General features: G+C 39.9%; 1 protein-coding gene across 1 annotated transcript in view; it reads right to left on the minus strand.

Moving 5' to 3' along the window:
- The window catches only part of MRTFA (myocardin related transcription factor A), a 144,422-nt gene that overhangs the window by 106,483 nt on the left and 20,315 nt on the right, over window positions 1-17,624 (minus strand). The window lies entirely within an intron of this gene.

Consider the following 17,624-nt stretch of genomic DNA (forward strand, 5'->3'; position numbering starts at 1 on the left):
TGGTATTCACCCAAGTGTTCTGAAGGAACTCAAATATGAAAGTGCAGAAATTACTAAATTGTGGTGTGTAACCGATAATTTAAAATCAGCTTCTGTACTAGATGACTTGAGGATAGCTAATGTGACACCAGTTTTTTTAAAAAGTCTCGAGAGGCAATCCTGGCAATTACCAAAACAGTAAACTTAACTTCCATACCAGGCAAGTTGGTTGAAACTATAACAAAGAACAGAATTATCAGACACATAGATGAACACGATTTGTTGGTGAAGAGTTAACATGGATTTTGTAAAAGGTAATCATGCCTCACCAATCTATTAGAATTCTTTGAGGGACCCAACAAACATGTGGATAAGAGTGATCCAGGGAGCATAACGTACTTGGACTTTCAGACAAAAGTCCCTCACCATAGGCTTTTAAGTCATGGGATAAGAGGCAAAGTCCTCTCATGAATCAGTAACTGGTTAAAAGACAGAAAAAGGGTGGGAATAAATGGTCAGTTTTCAAAATGGAGAGGTAAATAGTGTTGTTCCCCAGGGGTCAGTACTGGGACCAGTGCCGTTCAACATTTTCATAAATGATCTGGCAAAAGGGTAAACAGTGAAGAGGCAAAGTTTGCAGATGATACAATATAATTATCTTGAGTGAAGTCCAAAGCAGACTGCAAAGAGATACAAAGGGATCTCACAAAACTGGGCAACTGGGCAACAAAAATCACAGATTAAATTCAATGTTGATAAATGCAAAGTAACGCACACCGAAAAACATAATCCCAACTATACATACAAAATGATGAGGTCTCATTTAGCTGATACTACTCAAGAAAGATCTTGGAGTCACAATGGGTAGTTCTCTGAAAACATCTGCTCAATCTGCAGCGGCAGTCAAAAAAGCTAACAATGTTAGGAACCATTAGGAAAGGGATAGATAATAAAACAGAAAAGATCATAATGCCTCTATATAAATCCATTGTATGTCCACATCTTGAACACTGCATGCAGATTTGGTCGCCCCCATCTCCAAAAAAATATATTGGAGGCTATAGCTACACTGACGGCAGCAAAGTCACCGCCATCAGATCGACTTCTCTGGATCGACTGAGCGATCAGTGAAGACATGCTCAGTCGATCCAGAAATTGACATATTAAGACACCTTCTCAAGTGGCATAGTGCTGCATTCCTGTTGGCGTAGTGCAGTGAAGATGGCGCGCAGAAGAGAAGCAGAGAAGTCGGCGGGAGTTATGCAAGTTTTTTGCATAGCTTGCGTAACTCTGGTTGACTGCTGCCGAATCTCGCAAGTAAGCGTAGACAAGCCCGGAATTGGAAAAGGTACAGCGAAGGGCAACAAAATGATTAGGGGTATGGAAAAGCTTCCATATATGAGGAGAGATTAAAAAGACAGACTTTTAATCTTGAAAAAGCAATGACTAAGGGGAATATGATAGAGGTCTGTAAAATCATGAATGGTGTGGAGAAAGTGTGATTTACTCCTTCACATAACACAAGAACCAGGGGTCACACGATGAAATTAATAGACAGCAAGTTTAAAACAAACAAAAGGAAGTACTTCACACAATGCACAATCAATCTGTGGAATGCTTTGCCAGGGGATGTTGTGAAGGCCAAAACTAACAGGGTTCAAACAAGAACTAGATAAGTTCATGGAAGATAGGTCCCTCAATGACTGTTAGCCAAGATGTTCAGGGATGCAACCCCATGCTCTGGGTGTCCCTAGCTTCTATTTGACAGAAGCTAGGAATGGACAACAGGGGATGGATCACTCAATGATTGCTTGTTCTGTTCATTCCCTCTGAAGCATCTGGAATTGGTCACTGTCGGAAGACAGGACACTGGGCTAGATGGACCATTAATTTGATCCAATATGGCCATTCTTATGTTCTTTGGTAATTGTTTTCTTTTCTCTGTCCAATTTGCAGAGTTCTTAAGAGGACAACGTCCACAACACAAGAACAGCTATCAATATATTGTATAATTGTAGACTGTGCTGAATTTCAGTGACTGGAAATCCCATCCCCTTTTACCAGAAAGGAGTAGAAAACAAAAGAAGAGACCAGATGAACATGCCATGAATATTAACAGTGAGCTAAACTGAGACTGTCATAAGACTAGCCAGACCAAATCTGACCATCCAGTCCAGTCCATATCCTGTCTCTGAGAGTGGCCAGTAGCAGAGGAAGATGCTAGACCTACTGAAATGGACAGTTATGAATTAATACGGCCATGAGGAATGTTTCTGAGGAATGGGAAGAGACACAACAGGGAGACAGGGATAGGACCAGACAGTGAGAAGGAGGTAGGGAGACTTTGGGGTCAGCAAGTACATATGAGGAACAGGAGACTTAGGGAGAATGAGAGGGAGTGGGAAACTGAGAGGCAGGAAAAGGATCATGGCTGGTGAGAAGGTAAGCAAGAAGCCCTGCTCCCAGGAACCAGCTAGTATGTCTGCATTTTCAATTGAATATTCAACCTGCAATGATCACATGCAAGTTGGGGGTAGGGGCTTTTCCCAAGACTCTCAAAAAATCAGAAGGCAGACAAAAAACGAATTTAACCTCACGATTTTGTATCTGAACTCATGATTTTTAAATGATTGGAGTTAGCAATACTGTATCTCCCCAAACTGGCCTGTAAGAAAAGACCAGTGCAAAACTAATTTAGCTTCTCTTCCTTTATATACCCACAACTTCTTTCACAGGCTTCTGATATACTTTGTCTTTACGTCTTTGGCTAACCGCTCCTCAAAATCCTTAACCCTCTATTTTCATCTCACATTTTACCTGCCATAGTTCACATTCCTTTCCATAGCCAACACTTGAGATGAATTTTCACCCTTTGAAGGAAACCTATTTCGCTTGAACAAGCTCTTGTAACTTGTCCTTTAACTATATCTATTTTGCTTCTCTTACGGATTCCTTTTTTGTTTAGAGTAAGCATAACCTTTCTGCATATGCTTAAACATCCTCCATGCTGAATCTAGGGAGTTCAATTCTTAACTTTTTGTTTAAGTTTTTTCCAAGTTTGTTTTGGTTTTTTGGGTTTGTTTTTTTTTGGGTTTTTTTTAAAGAGACAATCCTTTCTTCTATTTAATATCACAATATAAATTTTTGGCATGATCCTGGCCATAAGGATGAAATTATATTACTGTTACTTATGAGCTCAATTAGTTACTTCTTGAATAGACTCATGTTAATTTCTGAGCACTAAGTAAGCATTACCTCAATTTGCAGTGCTCCAGAATAAGTTTTTTAAGAAAGTTATGTACACTACCAAAATCAGCTACTACTTGGGTAGTTTAAGTCACCCAGCATTACTGTTTAGTAAAGCAAGGGGTGTTTCTGTTCTCTCTCAGCATTAACCTGGTCTGGAGGCTGGTAGTATAGTCCCATTATTCTATCTGCATCTTTTGGACTTATTCATATTCTTGCAGATTTTACTAACATTGCCCCCTCTCAGACATTTCATTTCAGTCAGTGGCTTTTATACATAGTGGTAGTCTCTCTTTTGAATCTTACTTTAGGTCTAGCTTTAGTAAGAGCCATATTACAGTAAGCACTGAAGTTCATCTGCACGCTATCCATCTGAACCTTCATCCTTTTGTTATTTCTCAGGCCCATTTCCACCACCCTTGTTTGTATGAACTCACCCAAACCTCCCTATTTCATGCTTAACATTTTTAAGCAGTGGTTGACCTGGCCAAAGAAGGGCTGCCATTTTAGGTAGAGTGGTAATCAATTTGTATTTCTCATTACATGGGTTAAGAATGCCAAGTAACTGGCACATCACTGCATGATTCCCTGGATGACCTAGGGGTATCAGTAGTGGATTCTGGCTTAAGCCACATCGAAGCACTCTTTAGATGAAGGAAGAATCATCATAGGAACTAAGAAAGAACAAAAGACTCCAGAGGATTCTGATACTTTGGAACATTAGGGAGAAGAGCTATCCCCAAAATTCGGAAAAATGGATCCCCTCATCTGTATGCAGGGGGACTTTCCTCAATTTAGAAAGCTTTGCCTTATTCTGTGGATTTCCCTATAATGCCGATGCCATGAACAGATCCAATTAGATGGGCTACTAGATTGTAAGTTATCACGGCCTATGTGATACTACCAAAAAAAACTACAAAAAAAAAAAAAAAAAAGTAAAATCCTAATGGAAACAAGGCACAGGTATTTTTACCTCAATGTAGCTGAGGTAAAACTACAGTGCCTTATCTCCACTAGTATTTTACGCTGAATTAGCTAGCTCGATGTAAGCACACACTTTCTGCAGTGCCACAACTGTCTTGCTATGTGTGTCCTGTATAGATCCAAGCATGTTACTAGGGTTTAAATACTGACTCTAAGAATGGCAGGATGGCCAAACAAACATAGGGCCTAAAGCTAACTTTGTGCATTTAAAAATGAGGATAGATGCAACTACCTCCCATAAGATAACTCCGATAATTCCACCTACCCACCCAGAGAGCACCCGCTCTCTCTCCACCTCCCGGGGACATACTACAGAATCAAATCCTCTTGCTGAAGTAGGCAGGAGCAAACAGTGTCAGAACTGAAAAATTCTTCCCACTTTGGGCAGAAGGCCATCAGATGAAGGAAGATCACTCAATACCACTTAATCTTTAGAGAAGTTCTAAAAATAGGAAGCGAGCAAACTGACAGAAAACTAAAGCAATATGAGCTATTTTAGAAATTGCTTTATATGTTTTTTTTAAAGTGTTTAACAAAAAAAATAGAAAAGAATAATGAAAGATATATTTAGAGCCACTGCTGCACCAGAAGGTGAAGGAAGAAGTTTTACAAAACACATTTAGAAGAGACCATTTTGTGTGACATTTTTTGCATTACTTCTTTCTTCTTTTATTAGGGGCACTGCCTAACAATTAGAACATGAGACTGTGAATCAAGACTTCTAGACTGTGCCTAACTGCCACTGATTCAGCATATGACCTACCCAAGGTTACAACCTCAGTGTCAGTTTCTCCATCTATAAAATGAAGGAACGCTACCTGACAGGCGTTCTGAGAGACTTCATATTTGTAAAGTGCTTTGAGATCCTCAAAGAAAGGTGTAGAAGTGCACCATATTATTATGGACAGGTATCATGTCTGATCTAGCCTGCTGACTAATCCTCATCCCTAGAATCACAATTCTGAACAACATCTCAAGCATTTTTAGCAGCCAACTATGATATCACAAGAGGACGACGACGACATCATCTTGGAGAAAATGCTACAAGAACACATTAACACTTAGGGAAACTAGAGAGCTTATAAGCAATAAAGGAAAGGTGAGTAGCAGTGCAAGACAGAAGCAGAATTTTCAAAAAAAAATGTGATTCAAAGTTTCCCAAGAGGTATCAATAGTACTTTCTATATCAGTCATTAAAGCCAAGTAAAAAGTAACCAAAATAACAATCAGCTAACTGTTAAAGTGGTTGAGCTTGTCTCAAATAGTCTCTTTACTACAGAGCCCTAGGCTTGGCAAGTATTTGCTGTTTCTCAAGAATCAAAGAGCTTAATTTACTCAAATGTGGGGTGGTGGAAGAGGAAGGAAAGATATTTATTTTCTCCATATTAAAATCCTGAACTGATCAAAATGTAACATTCCATTTGCACCATCTTCAACCACACATGAAGTCATCCCAATACTAGTTCTAGGTCTGTATTTTATACAGCACCATGCACCCTACCGGCACTCCCTCGCTAACTGCCCAACACACTAGCAATGTTTAGCTAGTGGGATATGTTTGGGGTGTTACCTGATTGGACTGCCATCATCAGCATCTCTGGTTCTAGCAGAGTCATATTGGTCCCCTTCTAAAACGGCAACAATGCATTAAAATTATAAATAAAAAGACAGAGGAAGCTTGACTTCAGGCTTGTTCAAAGGTTCCACAAAGCACACACCCTTACATGCTGCAAACTCTGGTGACTAAGAACTCAGTCCTTTTCCCTGCGCAGTTCTTGGCTTGCTTACTCTACAGACAAGTTGGGACAGCCCAAAAATCAATTAACTGCTAGGAGGAAAATGAATACTCAACTCAAGCTGGAACTTAAGATGTGTGGTTTGCAACAATGAGCTCCGCCCTATGCTGCAGTTTGAGGGATTGGGAGGGAGCAGGGGAGGAGACTCTCCATAAAAGCATACTAACAGCTTTTCCCTTCGGAGAAAAAGGAATATGAGGTTTTGTGTGAATTTTGAATTCCCTAAGGGGTTCTGATGATGAGGCAGTTTTGTTCCAAGAACAAGACGACCATGCATTAACCTAAACACAGACACTCTTAACTTGGAAACAGCAAAGCCAAAAGGACACTGCTAAAGTCTGCCACATTAAGTCTGGTGATATTTACAGACAGGAAGAGGGGGTGGGGGGGAGAAAATCAATGAAGGAAGTTGGTAATGTTTCCCCCACCCCACCTTACTGACTGCTGAGCCCAAGGCACTAAAACTCCAGGATTATAATTTTTCAAACAGATTTTAAAGTCAGGTTTTTTTAAATGTGTTCTTTTTCCCCACCCCCAATTTTTTCCATTCCAGACTATGGCCTCTCTCCAAACCTCATCGGATAGAAAATTAAACCATGTTTTCCATGCTCAGATGATGCAGTATAAATGGTCGGAGTGGGAAGTGAGGAGGAGGGCTTTTATAGTTGAATATTTCCTGATAAGAAAGATTGAATAATCTTCACTCAGTGGACGACTCTGGCTCCCAACCAGAAGTGAATTTCAATTTTAATCCCCGAACAGTCAATCTCAAGTAACTTGATAAATTATTGTAATGAACCAATTCTAACTTTTGTCCCAAGAGAAGCTCTGCCTTGTTTCCCCATTTTCATTTTCCCCTATGGCTTGTGTCATTTCTTATTAGGTCATCTGCCAGTAAGTTGTTATTATATTTATTTTTTATGCCAGGATCAAAAACATGTTAGGCATCACATAAACAAAGGCAGGATCCTGCCTTTTGACTTCAAGTTCTTTGGGTTAGGCCAGAGTGTTCATTCTGGCATAACTGTATTCAACTGAGGCACACTTGGATGTACAAACGGTGTTTTACTGCCTTTGCACCTCCTATATTCTGGCCCTCTCCCCCTGTTTAACAGAAGTCTACAATGCCCACCAGTTCAGCCTAATACTAATATGCACCACACTGATGCCCTGTAACTCCCCCATGTGGATGCTTGGGTACAAATTAAAAGGTTCCAAGTTCACATTAACGTAGTCCTCTTCAAACAGGACTATATTAATGCAAAATAGGACCTTTGTAGTTCATGCCCCCAGCATCCACATGGGGAAATTACAGAGCAGCAGTTTGGTGACCATTGCTATTTACTCCCACCACTATAGTCTGAACTGCATGGAAGTGCAGACATGCCTTAAGTTAAAATGGCCTCAACATTGCTTTAACTCTCACATCATGGCCCCCAGTGGCTGCACATCATCTTAGAATAGCCAAGTGCAGAAGATTGTGGCAACCATCTCTCCTCCTCCCCCAACACTTCTGGGTCTGTGAAGGACTCAGCACAGTCTCATTATGATCTATTTAAACCATCCAGGGAATCCCCTTCTGCTGGTGGTATTCCTGCAGGGCTGTTTGTTAGTTTTCCATCCTCCTCACACCACCAGACTGTCATAAATGGAATAAATCTCAACACATAATTTGGGCCTTTTGACTTTAAAGCACCATACTCACCTAAATAGCATCTATTCAGTCCTAGCTTCAAGGCTTATATTTTCTCAAACACTCATACAGCCTTAAGAGAACATTAAGGTTGCAAATTCAAGCAATCAAAAATTAGGAAATGCCAAAATTAAGGTTGACTGTGCAAACTTCATTTGGCCTCCTGATGTATGCTAATGCATATGCAATCTTTAATTACATGATCACATACTATTATTTCCACAGGATCCTGTCTTATTCACTATACAGAATGGATGTTGCTCCGGGCATGAGTCAGGGGTGTGTAATGAAGGAAGTGGTTGTCTGTAGGACCCCTCTATCTTGAGTGCTGTAGAAGGTGGAAGGCATGTACTGAACAAGGCTGAACATCAGAGGAAGAGAAAGGATAGTCTCACAGTTATGGCAATTGAATGCTGCTCTGGGAAACTGGGTTCTGCCCCTGCCACAGAGTTCCTGCATGATGCTAGGCAAGTCACTTAAACACATATTTCACAAATGTTCCTCATTTTCTAGGTGCCTAACTCAAGACTCTGGAAGTGCTGAGCAGTCACAGATGCAACTGAAGTCAACAGGAGCTGAGCTTTGAACATATGAAATGCTATCGGAGGCCAAGTACCATGCAAATATCAGATCATAGGCATCTCTGATTAGGCACCCAAAATCGGTGGACACTTTTAATCTTAATCTCTCTATGCCTCAATTCTCCATCTGTAAAATACAGATGGTATCACCCCCTCATCTCACAGGAGTTGTGAAAATAAATTCATTAATATATGTGAAGCACTCATTACTGTAATATTAAGCACCATAGAAAAGCCTCTGAGGAAATTGACAATTCTGTCTTCACCATAGGGTTTGAATAGTGTGCAGTAAATAAGGTCTGGAACTACACTGACAAATGAGAACAAAATATTGAATAGCTGCTAATTAAATGAGCATCATCCATTTTGAACCCTGACTGAGGCTGGGGTCCAGTGGAAAACATCATATGTAATCCTGTCATTTTAAACATGCACGATTGATTTGCAAGGTTGAAATGTTTAGATCTACCATACAGATCTATGCTACTTGAGCTAATGGAGTAACTGATAGCAGTAGTAGGCTATCCTCTATGTGGCTCAGCACTACAGGGGATGGGACACTACCAGTGGGTTTCATGGATACTTGCTTACAGCAGAGGAATGGAGACACTTAGGGATTCTGGATTTCATTCATGGCTCTGTAGGGTAGAGTTCTCTAGTGGATGCAGACTATCTTCTGCCTGTCCTTGCAACCCCAAGATTGACCTCTTTGCCACATCCTCACCAACCTGTCCCTATCCTACCTCTACCCCACCATTGACTCCTTGTCCAATACAATTCTCCTCATCTACTCAGTCTCAGTCTCCCTTCCTCCAGTTGCTGATCCCAGTCCCCTTGCACAGCAAGTCCTAATTTCCCCCTCCCAATCTCCTTGTCCATTTAGTAACGGTTCCCTCTCCCATTTGCCCATCTGTCTTTCCCTGCTCCACCCTAGCATTCAGTCACCTGTGCCCCTACCCATATTTCCTGTCCCCACTGGCTCCCAGTCCCAGTCTCCTTCCCTTAGTTTCTCATGCAATCCGAGTGTCCGCTCCCCTGTGCCAGCCCTCTGCCACTGCCAGTATACCTCCCCCCGATACTCCTCCAATTGCTCCAGAGGCAATCCTACCATTTACAGGCCAATAAGACTAACTTCAGTACCAGGTAAACTGGTTGAAACCATAGTAAAGAACAGAATTATCAGGCACATGGGTAAACATGATTTGTTTGGGAAAGAGTCAACATGGCTTTGTAAAGGGAAATCATGCCTCACCAATCTATTAGAATTCTTTGAGGGGGTCCAACAAACATGTGGACAAAGGTGATCCAATGGATGTAGTGTACTTGAACTTCAGAAAGCCTTTGACAAGTTTCCTCATCACAGGCTAGGGATGTAAAATAGTATATCATTTGAACAAGAAATTTTTTATTGTTTAAATGTTTGTTTAGTTAAACGATACTTTACATCTCTTTCAATTACAACACATAGATGGACTACAATATTTGCATGAGCTGAATTGAAAAATACTGTTTCTTTTGAGATTTGTACAGGGTAAATATTTATTAAAAATATGGCTGCTAATCTATCACGGAGATCCCAGAAGTCACAGATTCCGTGACTTCCAGAGATCTCTGTGAAATTATGCTCTTCAGCTTCCACCCCATGACTTGGTGCAGCAGGGCTAAAGCTGTCAGCTTCTGGGGGCTGCAGGGACCTGGGACCTCTCAGCCACCACAGGTGGTGAAGATCTCAGAGCTCTGAGTGGGGGTCCTGGTTTCTCAGCTGCTATGGGTTGCAGGGACCCAGGGACGCCCCAGAGCCCCCAGCCACCCTGGGCAGCCAGCCTCTGCAGCTTCCAACTGCTGCAGACGGCAGGGGCAGCTGGGACCCCTGGAGATACTGTGAAGGCATGGGATGCAAAAAAAATTAGATAAGTTCATGGAGGATAGGCTCAATGGCTATTAGCAAAATAGTAACGGATGCAACTGCATGCTCTGGGTGTTCCTAGCCTCTAACTGCCAGAAGCTGGGAGCAGACATCAGGGGATGGATCATTCAACAATTACCTGGTCTGTTCATTCCCTCTGAAGCACCTGGCATTGGCCACAGTCAGAAGACAGAATACCAGGCTAGATGTACTATTGGTCTGATCCCATATTGCTGTTCTTATGTTCTAATCTCAGTTTCTCTCACACACCCACTGGCACCAACACCCATTTCCCTCTCCTACTCCTAGACCCATATCCTCTTTGTCCAGCCATTCACAGCCTCCACCCCGCAAGCTCTTTATCCCAATCTATTCCCAATCTAAACCCTCCAATACAACCCACTCAATCAGTTTTTGTCCCCTCTGCATTTGAAGGAGACTACTTCCTCCTCCATGCTGCCTGGATGCCACTGAACTGTCACTGAGGCGACAGGAGATAGGCTCCCTGTTCTCAGTTCCAATTACAACCCCTCTCCTACCCAGGCAAGCCACAGCCATGGCAAGTAAAGTACAGATTCACCCTGTAGCCCTAGGGTGTAGCAAGCATGCTCAGTCACCCTGAGGGAATAGTGTATGTATAGTCTGATCACACATAGAAGCTGTGAGAGGGACTCAAGTATGCTTAGAGAGAAAGATATTGGCTTTTAAATTCCAGCAAATCTCTACTGATCTCATGAAAACTGATTTTTCAAAGGTTTATAATTTAGCCAGATTAGGTCGGATTTTCATGGAGATGGCACAAACCACCCTGTGCCAAATTTCAAGTCCCTGCTCCAAAGCATGGGAGCACTACAGCTTTCCAAAGGAAAGGTCATCAAGAATTGTTTTTAAACTTTGAAAAACAGCATTTCTCTCTAGCTTCATTCTCAGAAAATGTTGAACATTCCAAATCCAACCTGAGGAAGACATCCAGCATAGAAAATTTCAACCTGGTTAAAATTTGGCTAAATAATAAGCAACTGAAAACAGTGTCTTATAATGGGAAGGATTAAACAACTTTAATGGGCCATGCTATCAGTCCCACCTATAATAAATAAATAAATAAATCTTAAGGCTAAGATTTTACTTAATAAGCATACATAGTGAGGAGCTGAAGTAAGAAACTGAACCTTGACAATGTCTAGAGCCCACTAAGAGAAGAACATCTCAACAAACTTGAACATCCACCATAAGCAAAAGGGAGAGATACTTAGTTTTTCAACAAAAATGTTTTGGGGGGTTTTTCTTGGCGGGGGAGAAGAGGAGAGAAGAATGAGAGAAATAATTATTTCTCCTTCGGAAAGCCCTGCTCTCCAATATCCAAAAGAAGTACCATTTTGCACCCTAGAAGTTATTCCACAGTGTCTCAGGCACCCATTACTAGTGTTCACACAACTATACCAAACTAACACAGGTGGCTGCAGGGTGGACTGATTTTAAATCACAGTGATTTAAATCACAAATTTTAATCAAGATTTAAATCAACAAGCAGGAAACCCTGATTTAAACAGTTGATTTTAATCATATTTTGCATTTGTAATTTTTATTCTACTATGGAAAGGTTGGTAACCACTGAAACATTTTATTTGCACTTAATATACAAAAAAACTCCAAATGTAGTGTAAATGCTAACCAGGGAAATACACTATGTCTATACCCATTTAGATAAGCAATTATATAGCCATGATGAACATGATGACGACATGCCCAAAACTACCAGTTCCTCCTCATTGTTTGAATGGCTCTCTGCATTCAGTAGTATCATTCAGAAGAACATTGCCATTATAGGTTTGGACAGAACTTGTAGCTCATCACATGGGGGGAAAGGGGCATTCGGGGGGAAGCAGCATTTGGGAAAAAGACTAGTCAGGTTGGAATGGGTGGAGTTTCAGTGTGATGACTACAGTTCTTGCAACAGGAATGCCTCAGGTATCAGAGAGCTTCCACTGTGCAGTACAGTGAGTGGTTTACAAAACAGGGAATTAAATTGCCACACTGGCTAATGCAGACTGGACTCTGCTAGACATTGCAACATAAGCACTCTTTAAATGGTTTTAAGGGGCTCTTAACACATTTGTACCTACACTTACATAGTTTTTAAATTACAGGTGTTAATACCTTAGATGTCCTGAATAGCATTCAGCTTCATCTGAGGAACAGTGCTAGTGGATGTTCCTGTATTAGCACCCTCCCCTCCCCCGATCAGAGCAATATTTGTTACAACCAGATTGAGAAATGGTTGTCAAGCCTAGTTTGACAATACCTTGTTAAACTTTACAACCTACTTTTAGCTAACACAGTTTAAGTATGCAGCATTGATTGTATTTTTTTCATAACAGTTATGCCATAAACTAACGATTCCCTTTAATAAGTCTGTTTTTAAGAAGGTGGGGTTTGCGTATGCCAGCAGCAATTGGGATAACATTGAAAACTGTCATGCTATGAAAGGGGACATGGTCTTTGTAATACAGTCTCTCCAAATGTATTTCTTTGTTCCAAGATGGTAGGGCTTCAGGGGGTTGCCCTCATTAATCCTTGTATTTGATAACATCAGGTTGCCTTGTTTTGTACTTAAATATGGACAGCACACTAAGGATGTTGTAACAAACACACCAAAGACAGGAAATTCATAGCTCAGTCTGATTGGTTTTTCACACACATTCCAAGTGGGCTTGCAGTCCCCTCACAATGGTGTGAGTAAAAGGAATGGTATGTTGGTAAAACAACCAGTTTGCCTTAGATAGATTTAACAGGGAAATTTTCAGTCACGTGTCCTAAAAGACTATGAAAACAGTGCCTTGTCCAAAGACGTCTCACGCATCTTTGAGGCCCAGATTTTCCTGAAAATGTTTGACTAGTATTGATGGGGATTACCATATAACACAGAAATTAGTTTTTTGCAATAAATCCAGGTTAAAAACATTGTCAAATAGTGATGAGGGAAAGTAAACAGGCAGTTAAAAGTAATTTTAAAGAGTCTTCACTAACGAATGTACTGACTTCTTCATTGACCTTACTCTCAACATCAGGTTTTGTTTGTTGCTACTGAGGACAGAAGAATTTTTTAACATTCCCTCAGGTTTATATTATTCCTCTCTACTTTTTCCTCATTACCCTCTTTTCTCTCTTCCCCCTACTTCTGCCTTTCATTTATGAAGTATCAAAAAGACACTGTATGTAACCCTGTGGTTATTTAAAACAGTCCTTGTTCATACATTGATATGACACTCTGAATAAGCCAGGCCCAGAGTTGGGAACCAAGATAACCTCAAACTCCTATCAGAACACTTTACATGGTCTCAGGGCAGAGAGAAAATTATGACTTCTAATGACAAGATTAGTCAGTGGGTAGAGGCCAGGGATAGGGTGAGGTAATTTTCCTCATGTAAAAGCTAAACAGAGTTCACTTAAAAAAGGGACAAACCTGCATGAAATTCCTAGGTCTGATCTCTTGCCTTTAGGACTGGGAAAGGCACTCAGATGATTATGAGCAAGATTATGGGTGCCTATATAAAAGCACTGACAGAAGTGATGGCTTGGGTCACTCTGCAAAAGGCCTTTTTGGTGAGTCCAAGAGAGCGATTGAGTCAGTCCCATACAATCATTCTTGGCTAAAAGGCAAACTAGGTTGGTTGTGATGTGCGGTCTTGACAGACAGGTGAAAATGGAAGGGATGAGGACTGGGCATGGGCTGTGGTGGATAGAAAATGCTTTGTAGAACACACCTGAAGACACATATCCAGCCCTCTAAGTCTTAATTTGTACCACTATGTCTGGCCAGAACTTAATGGCCTATCAAAAAAGCATCCAAATAGATTACTAACAGATTAACCTAAAGCGTTTCTTTCAAGCTATGTAAGATGGCGGTCTCACCCTCTGTGTTCTGCCACCTGAAATATACTGTTTAAAAGGTTTTGCTCCTTTAATTTGGTACCATACAACATAACCAACTCAGCTAATAGTACTAGAACATCCACAATTATCTCACTGTGAGGTTCACAAAGATCATCTGTAGTTGTAATAAAGTCCAGGGAGATCTAGAGAGGAACCCCTGGTTTGAAAAATTTGGACACAAACTGATAGTGTCTTACATTTCAGTTCCGCAGCAGTAAGAACATAGAATCTGCCACACTAGAACAGATTGAACACCTATCTAGTCCAGGATTCTGTTTCCAACAGCAGTCAATGTTGAATGCTTTGGAAAAAGGTGTAAACTCCCATTATGCATTTAAATTGTGCAATACTAAACTGTGTGGAGAAGTTTCCTCTTGACCTCAACTAATGATCAATTTATGCCCTGAAGCACAGACTGTTAGTCCTAATAATGATTGTTTCTTGTAATTGTACATGCTACATTTATTCCTATAAACATCAACAAGAGTTTTGTAAACTTAAGGAACACAAAGGGTTAAACCTCTGTTGTAAGGCCACTAGACACTAGAAGTTAGCTCAACTCTGAGTCAGCAGGACCTGTCTGGAATTTCAAATGGAACACCCTTTAACAAACAGAAGCACTTCCAACAACATTTCTCTGTCGTTTTAACATCTCTCCTCCATACCCTACCCACTGCTCAATATCTTGAGTTTGATCAGTTGTCATAGAAGCAGTTCCAATGCACAAGGCATTTTTCCCTAGTTAATTTGATAAAGTTAAGGAATGTTCAGGCAATCAAATGCCAATCCAACTGGCAAAACATCTGAAGTCTTTAGATCAGTGTTTAAAACAAAAGGTTTGACTGGAAATATAGTCATAAATATACAACACACACCTACCTACAAGGGTCAATATTTATTAAGTTACCCAACTTCTGTCCCCATCAATGTCACTAAGAACTCCATTTTAAGTATCTTCTATAAATACAGATATTTTTAAAGAACAAATTTATTGATCTAAGATGCATTAATATATTACATCACAAACAAAATCATTCATTGCAGAGTCTCATGAACTATTAAACGGCGTCCTTTTTATATTGTGACAATTTGCAGATGCTTATATTTATGTAACCCCTTTCATCCGACAGCACCTTATAGAAAGAATGGGTGTGTGCATGCATTACTGTTAAATATACACCCAAATCACTTCGCCCACAAATGAAACAACAGCTGTTCAGAAGCACACAGCAACAAACCACAGCTTTAGGAGTGAAGAATATTGTATACATTTGTACTTCTCAGGAAAATATTACAAGTTATCTTTAGTGACTATGAGCTCTATGGATGCTAGTCTTTATGTCTTGTCTGAAAGAGGGCACCTCCTGCAATATATTTCCCCTATCATGCTGGATATTGTTCCAGTATCAACTCTATGGAGCATCACCTAATCAATCACTAACACCACTTCTTGCAGTACTCTGAATTTCCCTTGAGGAAAGGTGTGGGTGGAGAGGTGCTCTCATTCAAGTCTCAGACCCAACCCTGTTTAACTTGTCTGTGCCAAGTAGATGACGGGTCACAGTAATATAGCTACAGACTAAATCCTTAAGAATTGCTGCTGTACCTGTATGTAAGAGGTGCCTCAAGAAATAGAACATAACCCTCATTATAATGTATTCAGCTGATGACACTACAGCATAAGGGGAAACGCTGGGAAGAATAATTCCCCTTCCCTTCCTTCCTGTCCAGTCCAAAAGATTTAATGAACTATTTTACTTGTGTTTGCTCAGGAAAATCCCTCTAGGTGACACAGGGAATTGGGTTAGCCTCTAGAAAAAAGACATTCACAGCTTTCCTGAATCAGAAAAATGGATAAGCAGGGTGCATTGATTTAAATCACCAATTTTAATAATGATTTAAATCAACAAGCAAGAAACCTTGATTTAAAAAAGTGATTTTAATCATGTTCTGCATTTGTACATTTTAATTGTTTGTCTAAAGAAAGATTGATTCCCATTAAAACATGTTGATCTGAAACTAAATATAACCTCCACACTAAACTTAGTACTACTTTTTGCTAACCAGGAAGATATAGCATTTCTATACATATTTATTTAAGCTATTGCATAGCTTAATTTATATTTATTAAGATTCTTGAATTTTACATTTTTATTATCTTAGAAAATGGTGAGTGATGCACATTCTTATTTACTAAATTATTAATTTTTTAATTGTGATTTGGGTCAAATTCTATTTGATTGAAATCAGAATTCAATTTAGAATGCACAAAAACATCTAAAATTTTTATTAAATAAAATTACTTTAAATGTGCTAGATACATAAAAATGTTTGTCAAAAATTTTATTAAAACATGTTTTGTATTTAAAATGAACTGATTTATTCAACAAACTAAATATTATTTATAGTTAGTGAATCAAAAATTAACTGTTTCTGGTCACCAAGTCCTTCAAGATTTTAAAGAGTAGATGATCTCATCCTCACACTTAGGCTATGTCTACACTACACCCTATGCCGTCATAGCTTATATTGCTCAGGAGTGTGAATAAACTACCTCCGAGTGACATAAATTGCACCGACATAAGCGCTTGTGTGCACAGCTCTATATCGTCGGGAGAGCTTCTTCCGCCAACATTGCTTCTGTTACTCACAGAGGTGGTTTTATTTTGCCAACAGGAGAGCTCTCTTCTGTCGGCATAGCACATCTTCACCAGATGCACTGCAGCAGCAAAGCTGTATTGGTACAACTGCAGCGCTGTACATGTGGACATGGCCTTTTTAGTTTTTAATTTATAGACCGGAAGAGGAAAAGAAGATTTCCTACTGTTCAACTCCCACTTGGTTTCTTAACCGTGAATGAACTAGTCATTGAACTGAACTAGTGAAACTGAAATGAAGAAAATCTTCAGGCACCAGCAAAAGTGGCTGCTGTTCTCAAAATTTGATTTAGCAATTCAACAAACGGTTCCAGGTGCTTAGCCAGTGACTTCCACCATTCATTGGTGGTTTGACTTCTTTAAAACTTTGCAGCAAACATGTATTGCTTAGTAATTTTTTTTGTATTTAAATTAAATTTAAACACCTAAACTTACTATCAAAATATAAAATTGACAACATATGTAATTTTAAATACTTGCTTTAAATAAACCTGCATTTAATTTAAACCAAAAATCCAATTTTTTCTTAAATCAATCTTTTTAATCCAGCCTGATAAACCTCCTTGCCCCAAATTAAGCCCCCACAATTGATTAGGAGTCATTTTTCCTCAAACATCGAGCGATGGCCTCCACAGCCATTTCAAATTTCCCAGTGTGAGATTTGTTGAGCTGTAATTATAAAACAAAAAGGTGCTAAGTGCACACTGACATCAACTGTCCTTTGCAGGATCAGACTCTTGGTGATTTGTGTTCTCAAACAAAGTCAAGGCTTACCTCATCTGCTGTTTCTGAATTCAGGATCCTCCCCCACTTTAATAAACCTAACTGGCCATTTTAGCCAGTCACAGA

Source organism: Emydura macquarii, unplaced genomic scaffold, assembly GCF_026122565.2.
Source record: "Emydura macquarii macquarii isolate MOO-44397 ecotype Brisbane River unplaced genomic scaffold, CSIRO-AGI_Emac_v2 contig_2205, whole genome shotgun sequence".
Taxonomy (NCBI): domain Eukaryota; kingdom Metazoa; phylum Chordata; order Testudines; family Chelidae; genus Emydura; species Emydura macquarii.